The following is a 12,867-nucleotide window of genomic DNA, read 5'->3' as shown; positions in this document are numbered from 1 at the left end:
TCTGTAATTTGGCAGTAAAAAAGTTGGTTATCAAATCAATATTATTATATGGCTTTTAGTGTCATAAGAATTCCCTTTTGGAAACCCATAAAAACTCATTTTTCTCATCATAAACTTTATCTGTCACTTTTCTATAAGGTCAGAGTACTAATGTTGGAGGTGATCTGCTCTGGGCCAGAGAGGCAACAAAGTGGTAATAAAGTTAAAAAATGCCACACGGAGCTTTCTAAAGATTGGGATTTCTTTTTCATACCAACTTCCTGCTTATTTTAAAACATGGAACGTTATATATTGATAGGTGTATTCTTCGTGTCCCTTTAAAAATAGATGAAATGATAAGCTTGTCTTTGATTTTTGCGTTTACATATTTCATATTTTAGTAGTATTTTTGTATTTTCTGGAGGTTAATTCTGAAATATATACGTTTAGCGGTAGATTGTTTTCTTTCTAGATTTGTAAGTTACGTTTTTCAGTATAGATGGTTTTAAAAATGAAATATGATGAAACACAGTTGCATTGGAAAACAATTCCAGTAGAATGGAGTTAGTTCTTAGTACTTGAAAATGAAACATGGTGTTAAAATTGTAGAAAGTACTAGAACCTGGAGGTTCCATTTGAAAACATTTCTCTTCCAAGTCTGAGTTGCCACTGGGTTAATGTTTATTGAGTATCCATTCACTTATTGCATGTATATAAATACAGCAAATATCTGAATGGTTATGAGGAGACAGGGTTTTAAAATGACAAGACTGTGTCTCTAGTAGATCAGTCTCTTTTTTTTTTAACATGTGTAACACATATGGATGATTATGCAATAACATTTTTTTCTGCTTTCTTAATGCAGACACTTAGGAAATTAAGTGTGAAACTAGAAGTTTTCAATTTTATTCACCTTAATTAAATATCTTCCCTTATTTCAAGAGCCATACTTAATTATTTAAGGCACAAATTAATTTTGACATTTTACTTGAACTGCAAAACTTTGAGTTTGTGCTATACTTCCTCATGTTCCTATTCAAAATTTAAGTACCAGAAGAGTATTTCAGTTTCTAATATACTCTGTCAAAGTATAGCTCCATTTTCCGTCTATATAAGTAAAGATCTTGATCTGTTTACAATGATCTAAATTCAAGTACATTTTTTAATTAATTGAGTATTACTTTTATTTCATGTTTTAGACAAGCAGTATTTGCAAAACCAAATTATAGTGTTTGTGAATAACTATAACCCTATTAGCTTAACTCTTGCTGATTAATTTAACCCTTGCTTTCTAATAAAAAAATTTATAGCAATAGTAGTTAAAATAATTTGAAAAGTACTTTTAAAGTCCTGAATGGGAGGGAGTAAGCCTTTAGTAATTGGTTTATTTCACACAATTTGGCCTCTTTCCCTAAAGTTAAGAAAAATTTATAGTTTCTTTTAATTGCACATTGAAACATATTCATTGAAGATAACTTGAAGAATAAAATGAAACACAAAGAGAAAAACGAAATCACTCATATTTCTACCGTAAATGATTATGTCTACGTGTGAGCATGTGTGCTCTCTCATTTTTGTACATTCGTTTCGTTATATATTTTTATATATCCATTTCATTTATTTATGCAATAGTGAAACATTTTCCATGACAATAAATGTTCTTCATTATGGCTTTTGATCATAATAATTTAATAGTAAGAGATTCCTTTTGTTGGAGATTTTGATTGATTTTAATTTTGGACAAAGACTTTAATAGATTTCCAGGGTTAATTATTAAAAGTGGTACTGTTGAATCAAAAGATATGCACAGTTTTCAAGCTTTATGTATTAGTAGAGTAGATAGCAGCCTTCAGTCTACCTTTCCAGGGTTTGACAAGGGTCTTTTTAATTCACAAACTATTCTCATGTACCTTGCCGATGGCTGTAATTTTGTTATTACCTGTTGCTCCCTTGTAACACACAAGTACTCTTGGGAGAGGTAACTCATTGCTCCTGGCAGGCATTTACTGTGAACAATATGAAGGAATTTATCTGGTATTTTAAATTTAGTTCTTGCCATAAAGTTTGGAAACAACTGGGGGTGGGCAGGGCAAGGGACATTAGTGCATTGAGCAAGTGGAATGATAAGCGGAAGCAAAGTATTCCTTTACTTCAGTTCCGCTAAGATCAATTGAATGACTATTACATAAAATCCAGTATATTATGTACCTAGTTTTAGGAGTTCAATTTATAATCGCTCTCTACAGTGACTGAAGCTGTTTGTTAACTGTGAATGCTAATTAATCCAGTAGAGAGATTTATGGTCCCAGATATGGTGCATATATATGCTGGATAGAGATGCAAGAGGGAATTAATTAACTCCTAAGCAACCTTACTCTGTTTGAACACACTGTTTGCAAAGTGTGAAATTACTTCCTTAAGAGATGATGAGGATGAGTGTGAGTTTGGGTAGTTTGCAAAGGATCCTCTTTACTGTAGGGTCTCTGCTTCATTAGACACAATATTTATATCACTGGAATGTGTCCTTGAAGAACAGGTTGATAAAGAGATAATAGTGACAGACAAGGCCACTAAATAGATAAAAGTCATAGTGCTTGCTCCAATCAGGAAACTGAGCTCTTGCTACTTATCTTTTCCTCAGTGGAAACTTGTGTGTCAGATGATGTGGGCAAGTCTGTGCTTCCTCTGCAGAGACTATGGAGAATAATATCTTTTAGAAATTATATGCTGTTGGCTGTGTATGCCTGTGTATACCTCAATGCTCTCAATCCTAAATATCTTCAGGATTTTAAAATCCCAGTCTATTATTATCAGACTGACTCTTTTTCTTATAATAGTGGGTAGCTAATAATATGCCCCTTGTGATATTTAAAAATAGTGATACAGCTCTCGTTACCACATCTATTAGCCCCAGATTTACTCAGCTCCAGTCTAAACTGGTCTCCTAGGCTTTTAAAAATGTATCATTAACAATGTGTAGACTGTCCAGTTTTTCTAGTGTTGGCTTCTTAACCCATCAGCAAATATCTTAGACCATTGACAAATCAGGAGATTCTTGAAAAATATATGGCAATTAGAAAAAAAAAAACACCTTGCTGGAATAAATAAATAGAAGAAAATATACTTTTAACTAATCCTACTTCTCATAAATTTCTATATTCACGTGGTGGAACTTTGGAGACGAGAGAATGGTCATGAAATATTTTAATTGATATACATCTTTAAAACATGGTTTCATTGATTTGAATCTTAAAAGACAGATGCTAATACTGGCTTTACCTCACACTTCCTAACACCATTTAAAAACTCTTGTCACTGCAGGCTGACTTTCACTTACATCAAATGAATATTAAAAATATTAAAAGTGTCTAACATCGGTACTAAGGATATCTATTTCTAGCGTTTTCAGTCCTGTATGGAAATTTCTCTTTCTTCTCCCAAGTGTTAACTGATATTCTTTTGCCTCCCAAGCTGCTAGGTTTTTGCATTTCTTTTAAGTTGATTCCCCCTCACTGATAAATAGATTGAGTTGTGAGATTATGCCCTTTTCATTTTTCACTGGAAGTGAATAAATCCAGAACTTTATTCTTGGTGACATTTATTTCAACTCATCAAGCGAATGCCACCCATGTCTGCCTGGGTTGCTGCACTTCAAATAGAACGTTGAGAATGTTTGTGTGTTAGAGTAGCTCGGCTATTTCTGTTTCCAAATAACTGAAAATGTGATCTGTGCCTCCCTTTTGGAGAGGGAAACCTCTCAACAATTTTTTATTTAGTTAATAAGGACTACGTTCTTAAAAGTGTTAATGAAACTCACCAGTTCCAGAATAATTAGTCATTTTATTTTAAACTTCCTTGGTGTGTATATTTATAATTACCTTGCTCACATCAAGTGAGTTAAATTTTGACATAGAAACCAAGGCAATGCTTGTGTCCAATAAAAAACTGCTAGTCTAAGGATTAAATCAGTTGAACCCTTCCAGGTCATAGACATGACTGTCCTGTGTTAAATATTCTTGTAGCATCCAGTCAGCTCAGAGATAGTTGCCCACGGCATGAAACATGGCTTCTAAAACCCTCAGGAGGGCTGCTGGCAGAACTGTTTTCCTTAGACTGAGGTGTGGCATTTCAAATACAGTAAGATGCCACCTGGTACATTCAGATGATGATAGAATGTATGTATCAGATTCTATCTGTGAGAGCAAATAGTAATCAATGGTAGTAAGGGGTGACGGTGGTTGATAATACAGATCTTTGATGAATTAGGAAGAATTGTCAATGCCATTGCGAAAGGGCTTTATGATGTATTGACTCAAACCACATTTGTTGAACACGTTCTGTTTGCTCAGTGTTGGGGATATCGGGGTAAGCAAGCAGGCCTGGTCATTGTCCTCCTGGGACTTAATGTGCAGTTAAGATATGGATATTATACAATCTCTCATGTAAGTATAGCCAACAAGTGATAAGTACAGAGAAGTACTACAGGTGGTTATATCAAGCAGACTCGGACTTTGATGGCGACTGTAGTCAATTATGATATAGAATTAACATACCTATGGGACTGACCTCTCTTCCTACACCAAACCTTTCTTATATGTATCTTGGATACTGTCTTTCTTTCATCCTAGTCCTTAAGGACTATTATCCTATCAAAAAGGGGTCAGTCTAGAGCCTGGTGTGAAGGATAAGGGTTGTGTGGGGTCAGGCCAGGGATAATTGTGCAGGACTCTGGAAGGAACCACCAGAGATTAGAACAAAGGCTTGAGTTTTCCCGCCCTAACTGTATACTATTCGGTTCTGTGTGACTTACACCACTGATGCCCTAGAGTTATAAACTATTCGGAGTTATTATTAAATATAATAAGTAATAAATACATTTATCATCTTATAGTAACATTTATATTCCACATGCTTATAAATATATGCTGCAGTATATCTCATATTAATAATGACTAAACATTGATATTTAATCCCAAATCTTCAAAGACTAGAAAATGGAGGTACCTTTTACTTATGTCATATCACATGCCTGCAGAGAAGTAGAACAGGAAGATATACTCGTATGAATATGGGCTCAGAACACCCTTGCTTTGTCACTTACTCTGTATGATGCTAAGATTCTCCATTGCTTCCTCTGTAAAAAGGTGGTTGAACAATGGTGCCAACATTCCCTAGTGTGATACACTCGGGCTTCTTCACTTAGATATCCACATCCGAATGGGTCAGATGGCCCGGTTTTCTCCCACTGAACTGATTTGCAGCCCCTCTCAGGAAGGTGGAAGGCTTGGAGAAATGCCTTCTTGAGAAAGCAAATACATTATTCATCTTGTCAAACTTTTATAAAATGAATAATTGTTGGCAGAAAGTATTTAAAGATATCTTTTTTCTTCCCTGTTAAATAAAAACCTAATTACTAAATGTGGAATGGGATCTCCAGATTGATGGTGAGGGAATTGGCTTCTCATCCAACTTCCACTTCTAGTATTAAACTAGGATGACGATAGGTCAAACAGAATAAAAAACTGCAGGTGATTTTCAAAATTTGTGGCTCTCACAGATACACTCTTAGGCCATCAAACTTGCTGTGGCCTAAAATTCAATTGCTTACGGTGTTTCTCTTATTTCTTTAATCATTGTTACTTCTATTGTATTAGTAGGTTAAGATAAACACACATTCGCATAAAAATTTATTATTTCCAATAAATTCTGATTTCTGTGAGCAATAAGAAAAAAAGAGTCATTTGAAAGAGAGTATAATAAAAACGTGCTCATATACTGGCTGCTTGATTTAGTTTAGACTTCAGGAACACTGAGAAATCATTAGAAGCAAGTGCTGTGTGACACTTGTTTGCTTGGGACCTATGCTAAGTGAAAGCAACGTACTTTAAAGGCAGAATCAACTTCCTATTTCCTCCCGATTTTCAGTTCCACGCTTACAGAAACTTAGTGACAGTCACTACGTGCCAAATCATGGGGTAGCCCCCAGGAAAATAATGTCATGGTCCCATCCTCCAGATTTTCAGTCCCATCGGGAAGCAAGACAAGGAAATAGAGTGAAACAAGTGTACCAGTCGATACTGTACAAAGTAGAAAGGAAGTCATGTTTAAGAGAAGTTCAGGGAAAGGCTTCACAGAATTGATGATTCATGAGCAGAAATTTTAAGAAAAGTTCACTAGGTGAACACAAAGACAAGGCTAACGGAAAAGAGATAAAGGTGTGAAGTCATAGAAGTGTAACATAGCTGTGTGAAAGTTTGAGTGCTTGGTGTTGCTACAGTGCAGTCTGGGGAATGTGGGACGAGGGATGGAAGTAGGAGAACGGGAAATGAGGCTGTAGTGAGGAGGAAGGAAGGGGCCAGAAAAGGCAGGGAACTGCCATGTGTAGCACCTTAGGTTTTATCTGTAAGTGACGGAGACCTGTTGCAGATGTTTGAACATGTCACTTCTTGGTCAGATTTGCATTTTGGAAGGTTATTTGTGGCTGGTTTATGGAAAGTGATGTGACGGGAACCAGATTGTATGGGAGCATAGAGAGGTAATTAAAAGGGTAATGCAATAGTTCAAATGAGTGATGAGATGATTTTCTGGTGTAAAATTTCCTATTGATCCATATATATACTGCCACGTTTTAAAGTGTCAGCAAATTGAAAATATTTTTAGTATTCAGGAGAACTAATTAATTGCTACTTTTATAGTTTGAAAGTAATAGCAATGAAAAATTGAAAGAGGGTTCGTATTTTATTTGTCACTGAAATTGAACCCGTAAACTTATCACAAAAATTTTTCATAGTTATAATTTTGCTTTGTAATGTGGAATGTAACTACAAAAATGTAAGGTAATGAATTTGTAATATGTACACATCTATTTATATGTGGAAATTATGCATATTTGAAAACAAGTGAATGATGTGGGACTGCAGGTATGTGTAAGTATTTGTTGCATTTGCATTTATTACTGACACTTATAACAAAGAATTTGTATCAATTCAAGTCATGGAATAAGTGCCTGATATTTTTAAGCAGAAAGTTAAATTCCAAATCAAGAAAGAATGAAAATACTTGTTAGGGAACATTAAATAGCCATATATGCATAGAAGATTGTGATTTTGAAAAGACATGTATTTAATAAATGATCATCGCAAATCATATAATTGGAAAAATACCTTTTAAAATAGCTTTAAATTGTCTCAAAACAGCATAAGTCTTCTTAGCAAATCTTGGTTTTGGTACATATTCCTCAGTTCTCAGTTACCTAAACAGGAAACAAAAGTTAAGAGTTGAAGAAATTAGAACATCCATAGCATTGTGGGGGGAAAAAGTATTAGAGGGTTACATCTTTTTCAGTATGAATCCAGTATATATATTTTGAATGTTGCTATTTAAGACCTCAGTACTATAGAAGTTATCATAAATGTTGGGTTGTATGTGCAATAATCAAGTACTGTAATAATTATTAGTTTCTGTGATGCGTTTTCTTCAATTCAAACTAGTGCTCAGGAATCTGATTCATCCCTTACTATTAGCTAGACTTTCTTTAATTATCTAGCATATTGTCAGTACCTATAGTTTTAGGATTGTTATTACTCTGCATTTGATGCCAGATTATATTTCAGTCTTCAGAGGTTACATTGAGGTTTTACAGGTTGGGAGGAATTTGCTATGTTTTATTTTTATGAAAAGTTTTTTTAAAAATAACTTTTTTTCATAGAATCTGTTTATTGTTGTCTCTTCCTCCCCCCCCCCCCCATGATAATTGAATGTAGTGTAATGCTTTGAGGACACATCTCTTAGCAAAATGTGTTTTTGTTACATATTCATCCTTTATAGGTTCTGTTAGGGGACTCAGTGGTGACATGTTTCAAAGCAGAAATCTTTTCATGCTTATTTCTTACTATTTAATGAGATTTCAGGTATATTTTAACAACTGGGGTTTCCCTGATGAATCATTAAAATAAGTGAGTGGGCTGGAAGGTAATACTAACTTTTCTCAGTACTGCCCTATTTTATTCTGCTGGGTTATTCGTTGTTTTTTTAACTAGGACCTGGGTGTGTTGGAGTTGGTGGGTGGAGGTGCAGGAGGGAAGGGGTCAGTAAGAAAATACCAGGTAAACCTCTGGTGACCTATTGGGAAATCCTACTCAAATTTTACTTTCCACAACTTAAAGCATTTAATTTTTAAGCTCACTGATTTTTGCTCTGCCAAACTTAGTTTTTCAAATATTGTTTATAGGCAAATAGAAAATATATTTTCAACAATTGATTGAGGTGTAAGGTATCAAGCCATGTGTGGATTAGCCTGTGGAATCAATTTCTCATGTGTGTGGGATTAAAACCGTCATCACCGAAACCATACCTTCCTACAACTGATAGCAGTAAGGTGTCTGTGGAATATATTAATACAACAATTCTTGTGACTTAAAATTATTCCTTGGTGTTTGGTTGGAAAATTATTTAAATATTACAGGTAACTGAATTGACATCACATACTCGTATGAGGGCCAATCATGGGTTTCTGATATGACTTAGGTTTAGTTTTAAAAAATCCACATGATGTATTTATACTTAGCAAATCTTTTTCAATAAATCATTGGCATGTTGCAAATTTCCTTTATCTATACTGTTAAAATTAATACTCAACTACCATAGCAGCTGTAACTGCTAGAGGAGGTAGACAAAAATGTAGTTCACCATGAAAATGATCATGGCTCAGGGAATAAAGAAATTGGGTCAAGCTGAAAATAAATGCAGGTACAATGACAAAAAGTTTTAATAAAAATTTAAAAATATTCACAGCATTGGTTTCAGGCTAGTTTTGTTCTCGGTGATCTTATCAATGCAGTATTAATTTTAATTGAGATGACTCTAATGGCACTTTTTCATTTTGGTAAAAATGTTGATATGAAATGCTATTGTGATTTTTCACTTTCTGCTCCCTTTTAATAATTATAAATACGATTTTTTGGGGAAAGGGAGGTAATTCTTCGATCATTTTGACCTCTTGTGATCGTAAGTAGAATTTGAAATTGTTTAAAATTTCTGTGTCATAGCTCTCACTTTGACTCATTTTATGTCACCAGTTTAATGTTTAGCATTTAACTATGTATCATTAAATCATAGTATTGATAATGAATTAAATTTCCTTAAAACTATAATGGTATAGTAGATTCTCATTCATCTGGTATATCTGGGGGATAAAATATGCTGAAGAAATGAGGTTATTTTTTCTTTCTTTTTTTAACTGAAGCTTACTTGTTTCAGCAGAAAAACTTAAAAGTTGATAAAAAATATATCTGAACCATTTTATATGTTCTTTTAGGGAATAAGAATGGATTGGCCATTTACTCTTTTCTTAATGTCATAAAATACCATCTTTGTAGTGTCAGGCAGAATGGACTTGGGCTTTCTGATTTGTATTTGTTGTCTAATATAAGAAATTGGTTTTTTAATATTTGTTTATTTATTTATTTATTTTTTTTGCTGTTTCTTACTTTTAAAATGCTGCACTAATTATGATAGACTAAGTCAGTTTAAACGTTTCAAGGTTTAATGTCTGTGGGGTACATGTACTAATGCTTTCATAGGTTCATTCACCCAGACACCTGTGCAAGACATTTACCTGTGTGTAGGCTCACCCATCATCTTCTGGCAAACACTTGGCCACAGCCACAGCCATAGCCTCAGTCGTGAAGGAGACACTCTCCTTGCTTTGGTAATAGTACTCTCAGTGTTGAGGCCCTATTACTGCTGCTCCCTAGCACTCACTCCCTCGTAGCCATTGCTAGTGGTACAAATGTCTGTATTCACCTGGCTTACTTGTGAGCATCTGTGACGTCAGGGTTGCAGTTTTCTGGGAGTATTTCTAACATGGGCAAATAATGTATTCTCTTTATCTTTTAGCAAATGCTAGCATAACAGCAAAAATCCTTTCTTAACAAAATGTTTTTCTGTTTTGTTTTTTTTTAGTTTTTTTTTTTACCTCATGCTTATTTGTTTCAAGCAGTGTTTTCTAAAACAAAACTAAGCACAGCTTAAGTATTTGAACTATTCTTTAATGTGCTGGGGTGACATTTGGTTTGAATCTTATATTTAAAAATCAGCTTCTTCTCTTTTGTTTGCACCTAATGGGAATCATCTTTCTTCCAGGTTGTGCTTTAAGAAGACCATAGGGAAGAACACTTTTTCTTGCTGTAGAAGTTGCAATAGAAGTAAGTGGGGGAACTGCCAGGATATGTCTGTCTCCATGAAACAAGTAGAACAAATTTCCATGAATCAAAGCCACTAAGTATAGTTTTCAGAGCTGGTAGGACATAGTTACTCTCCCTAGAAAAATACCCCAAATGCAGGCACACCCTTTGGCCACTAGAAAAATGCTCAAGTAAACGCTAGTTCAAACCTGTACATTTCACTCTTCTTACTGAGCTATTAAAGGGGTGGAAATCTACTATAGCTATAATCTTTTTTTCCCCTTTTCTATTTTTCAACCTCCCACGTGCTTGGTGTTCAGTTCTGCTTAGTGAGTGTCTTGAATCTACAACAGCACCTACACATACTGCCTCCACAGTGGCTGATGGTTTGCAGATAACACATGATTCAGACCCATAAGAAACATCTGTAAATATATGGCATGATACATGCTCTAGATTCATCATGGAAAAGGGCAGAGTAATGAAGAATCAGAAAGCTATTTTCCCCCCTAATATCGATGTAGCTTTCTTTGAGGTTATATGAGTGACATATTCTTTCGAGTGGTTTATATCACATTTCATCACTGGGGGAAATAGCTCAGGACATTTTTACAAGAGGTGGTTAGAGACCTTTTAAGGATATACAGGGCATACACACCTTAGCATGATTAGGTCAGAGGAAATGAAGCAAGATGGGAGGTATCTGGATGTGAGCTAGTAAGCAAATTAATGTTAAACTGCTTTTATTCTTTCTTGAAACCTTTGATATAATTTTCAGAATTGCCTTTTATTGGTCTCTCTAGTTACTTTCTAGAATTTTTCTCCTGTTGAAGGATTCGTGGCTACCATTTTATTAAACTTGGAGAATGTTTAGTAACTTTTTGAACATTGCATTATTAGACTTAAAGACTCCAGGTGGCCTAAAAAATCAAGCCTCTGCATACCTCAGCCTCTGAGCTTACCTCTTACCCACAAAACCTGCACGGCTCTCAAAATCGTATTTGAAATGCAAGCTGCTGATGAGGAATGAGTAATGCCCACTGCATTTCAGATACATGTGTATATCTATCTTCCCCGCCTGTTCTTGGTGGATATGGGGTCGTGGTTGAATATTACTCATTTTAAAATACTAGGGGAATTTGAAGGTAACCTTTCTCCTTGAGTAAGGTGATTTATACTAATAATGGGAGGGGCAAACATACCTGTTACTGATTGTAAGTTACTATGCTTCAATTTTATCGTCACAACACCTGTCTCCATTTTAGAGAAGGCAAGACTGAGTCCTACAAAGTTAGGTAACTTGTCGAAACAGAGGTCATACAGCTAGGAAGTGACAGAGCTGAGCTTCAAACGTGTATTACCCTGACCCCAGAATTTATGCTTTTCCCACCTAAGGTACACTGCTTCTTATTTTGCACATAAGTGAAATATATACTTGGATATTTTTTCGCAAAACTGCTCATTGGAAGATTCAGATATCAATAAGCTTTTTTTTTTTTCTACTTTAGTCATTTCTTTGAGAACTATTTGACACTTTTTGCTTTGACATGCAATTTAAGTAGGCATTGTTTTGCCTGAACAAGGTGAAGTACAATTTTATTAGCGAAGAGCATCACTGAGTTGTTGAGAATAATTATTTTGTGGTAACAACATTATTAAGAAAAGCAATATGCTGTTTAATGAGTGCCGTTTACTTGTCATAAAGAAAAATTCAAACATCTGGAATATTTTTTAAACAATGTAGTATTTATGTTTCATCCTTCTAACAGGAAATAGCATATAATTTGAAATGTATTGAAAGTTTTTATATTCATACATATATTTTCATTTCACTGAATACATTAACAAAAATCATATTATTAAAATAAAAAAAATTGCTTGATAGCCAACCCTCTGTGATGGATATTTGACCATGTTTTAAAAAATAACATTATTTATCCCTCTAATGGGTGTGTTGTTTAAAGAAAGTTTGTAGAAACCTTGCTAATTCGCAGGCATACAGCTTTACCCTACTTTTTTCATCTTTCTTTGGGGATGGGATATATACATTTGTGGGGAAGTGGTCACGGTATGTCCAGTGTCTCAAGAAATTGTATCCTAAGATTTATTTATAACACTGGAGAATTGAGATTTGAATATGAATGTGCTTTCTTCTAAGTATGGATTGGGGGTATTGATAGCTGGGGAATTTAAAGACAGATTAATATGAGAGTTACAGAGTCAGAGAATTTCTGAACTGGAAAGGGCCTTACAAATGAAGGCTCTTGGAGTGTCCAAGACTAGACAGAGATGTAGGCCAAGCCAGTTCTAAGGTTACTGAGTCAGGGTCAGAACCATTTCACCCAGGAAGGGAGCGATCACAGCAGGAGAGGACCTTACACTTCCTTGGGTAGGAGAAAATACTGAATTGTTTTGGAAGTAATCTTAGGGCATGAAGAAAACAGAAATCAGTAAAAGAAAGCCTCCTATGTTTCTTCCTACTAACACGAGAGATGTAAAAATATTGATTACAAAAATATCAGCCGTAAGTCTTACATACTGTTTTAAAAAGTGGGACAAGCCTATTTGAAAAGAATATAATAATGTGTGTGTAAATTATTTGTGTTTGCTTTTTGGATGTAATATTTTAACTTATATTTATGAAAATAATCTTTATACATATATACATATGTTTGAAAAAAAATTTTTTTTTGCCCATCATCTA

General features: G+C 34.6%; 1 protein-coding gene across 8 annotated transcripts in view; it reads left to right on the top strand.

Moving 5' to 3' along the window:
• Positions 1-12,867, top strand: part of GTDC1 (glycosyltransferase like domain containing 1) — a 361,227-nt gene that overhangs the window by 95,831 nt on the left and 252,529 nt on the right. For 4 of the 8 annotated variants that reach the window (XM_074335875.1, XM_074335844.1, XM_074335842.1 and 1 more), the window contains one exon: positions 10,123-10,184. The exons of the other annotated variants lie outside the window; for them this stretch is intronic. The gene's annotated coding sequence lies outside the window, so the exon portion shown is untranslated. The remainder of the gene's footprint in view (positions 1-10,122; positions 10,185-12,867) is intronic. 8 annotated transcript variants of the gene reach the window in all.

Source organism: Rhinolophus sinicus, linkage group LG01 (genome assembly GCF_036562045.2).
Source record: "Rhinolophus sinicus isolate RSC01 linkage group LG01, ASM3656204v1, whole genome shotgun sequence".
Classification (NCBI taxonomy): domain Eukaryota; kingdom Metazoa; phylum Chordata; class Mammalia; order Chiroptera; family Rhinolophidae; genus Rhinolophus; species Rhinolophus sinicus.
The sequence above is the reverse complement of the archived record's forward strand: the minus strand, read 5'-3'. Positions and strand labels throughout refer to the sequence as shown.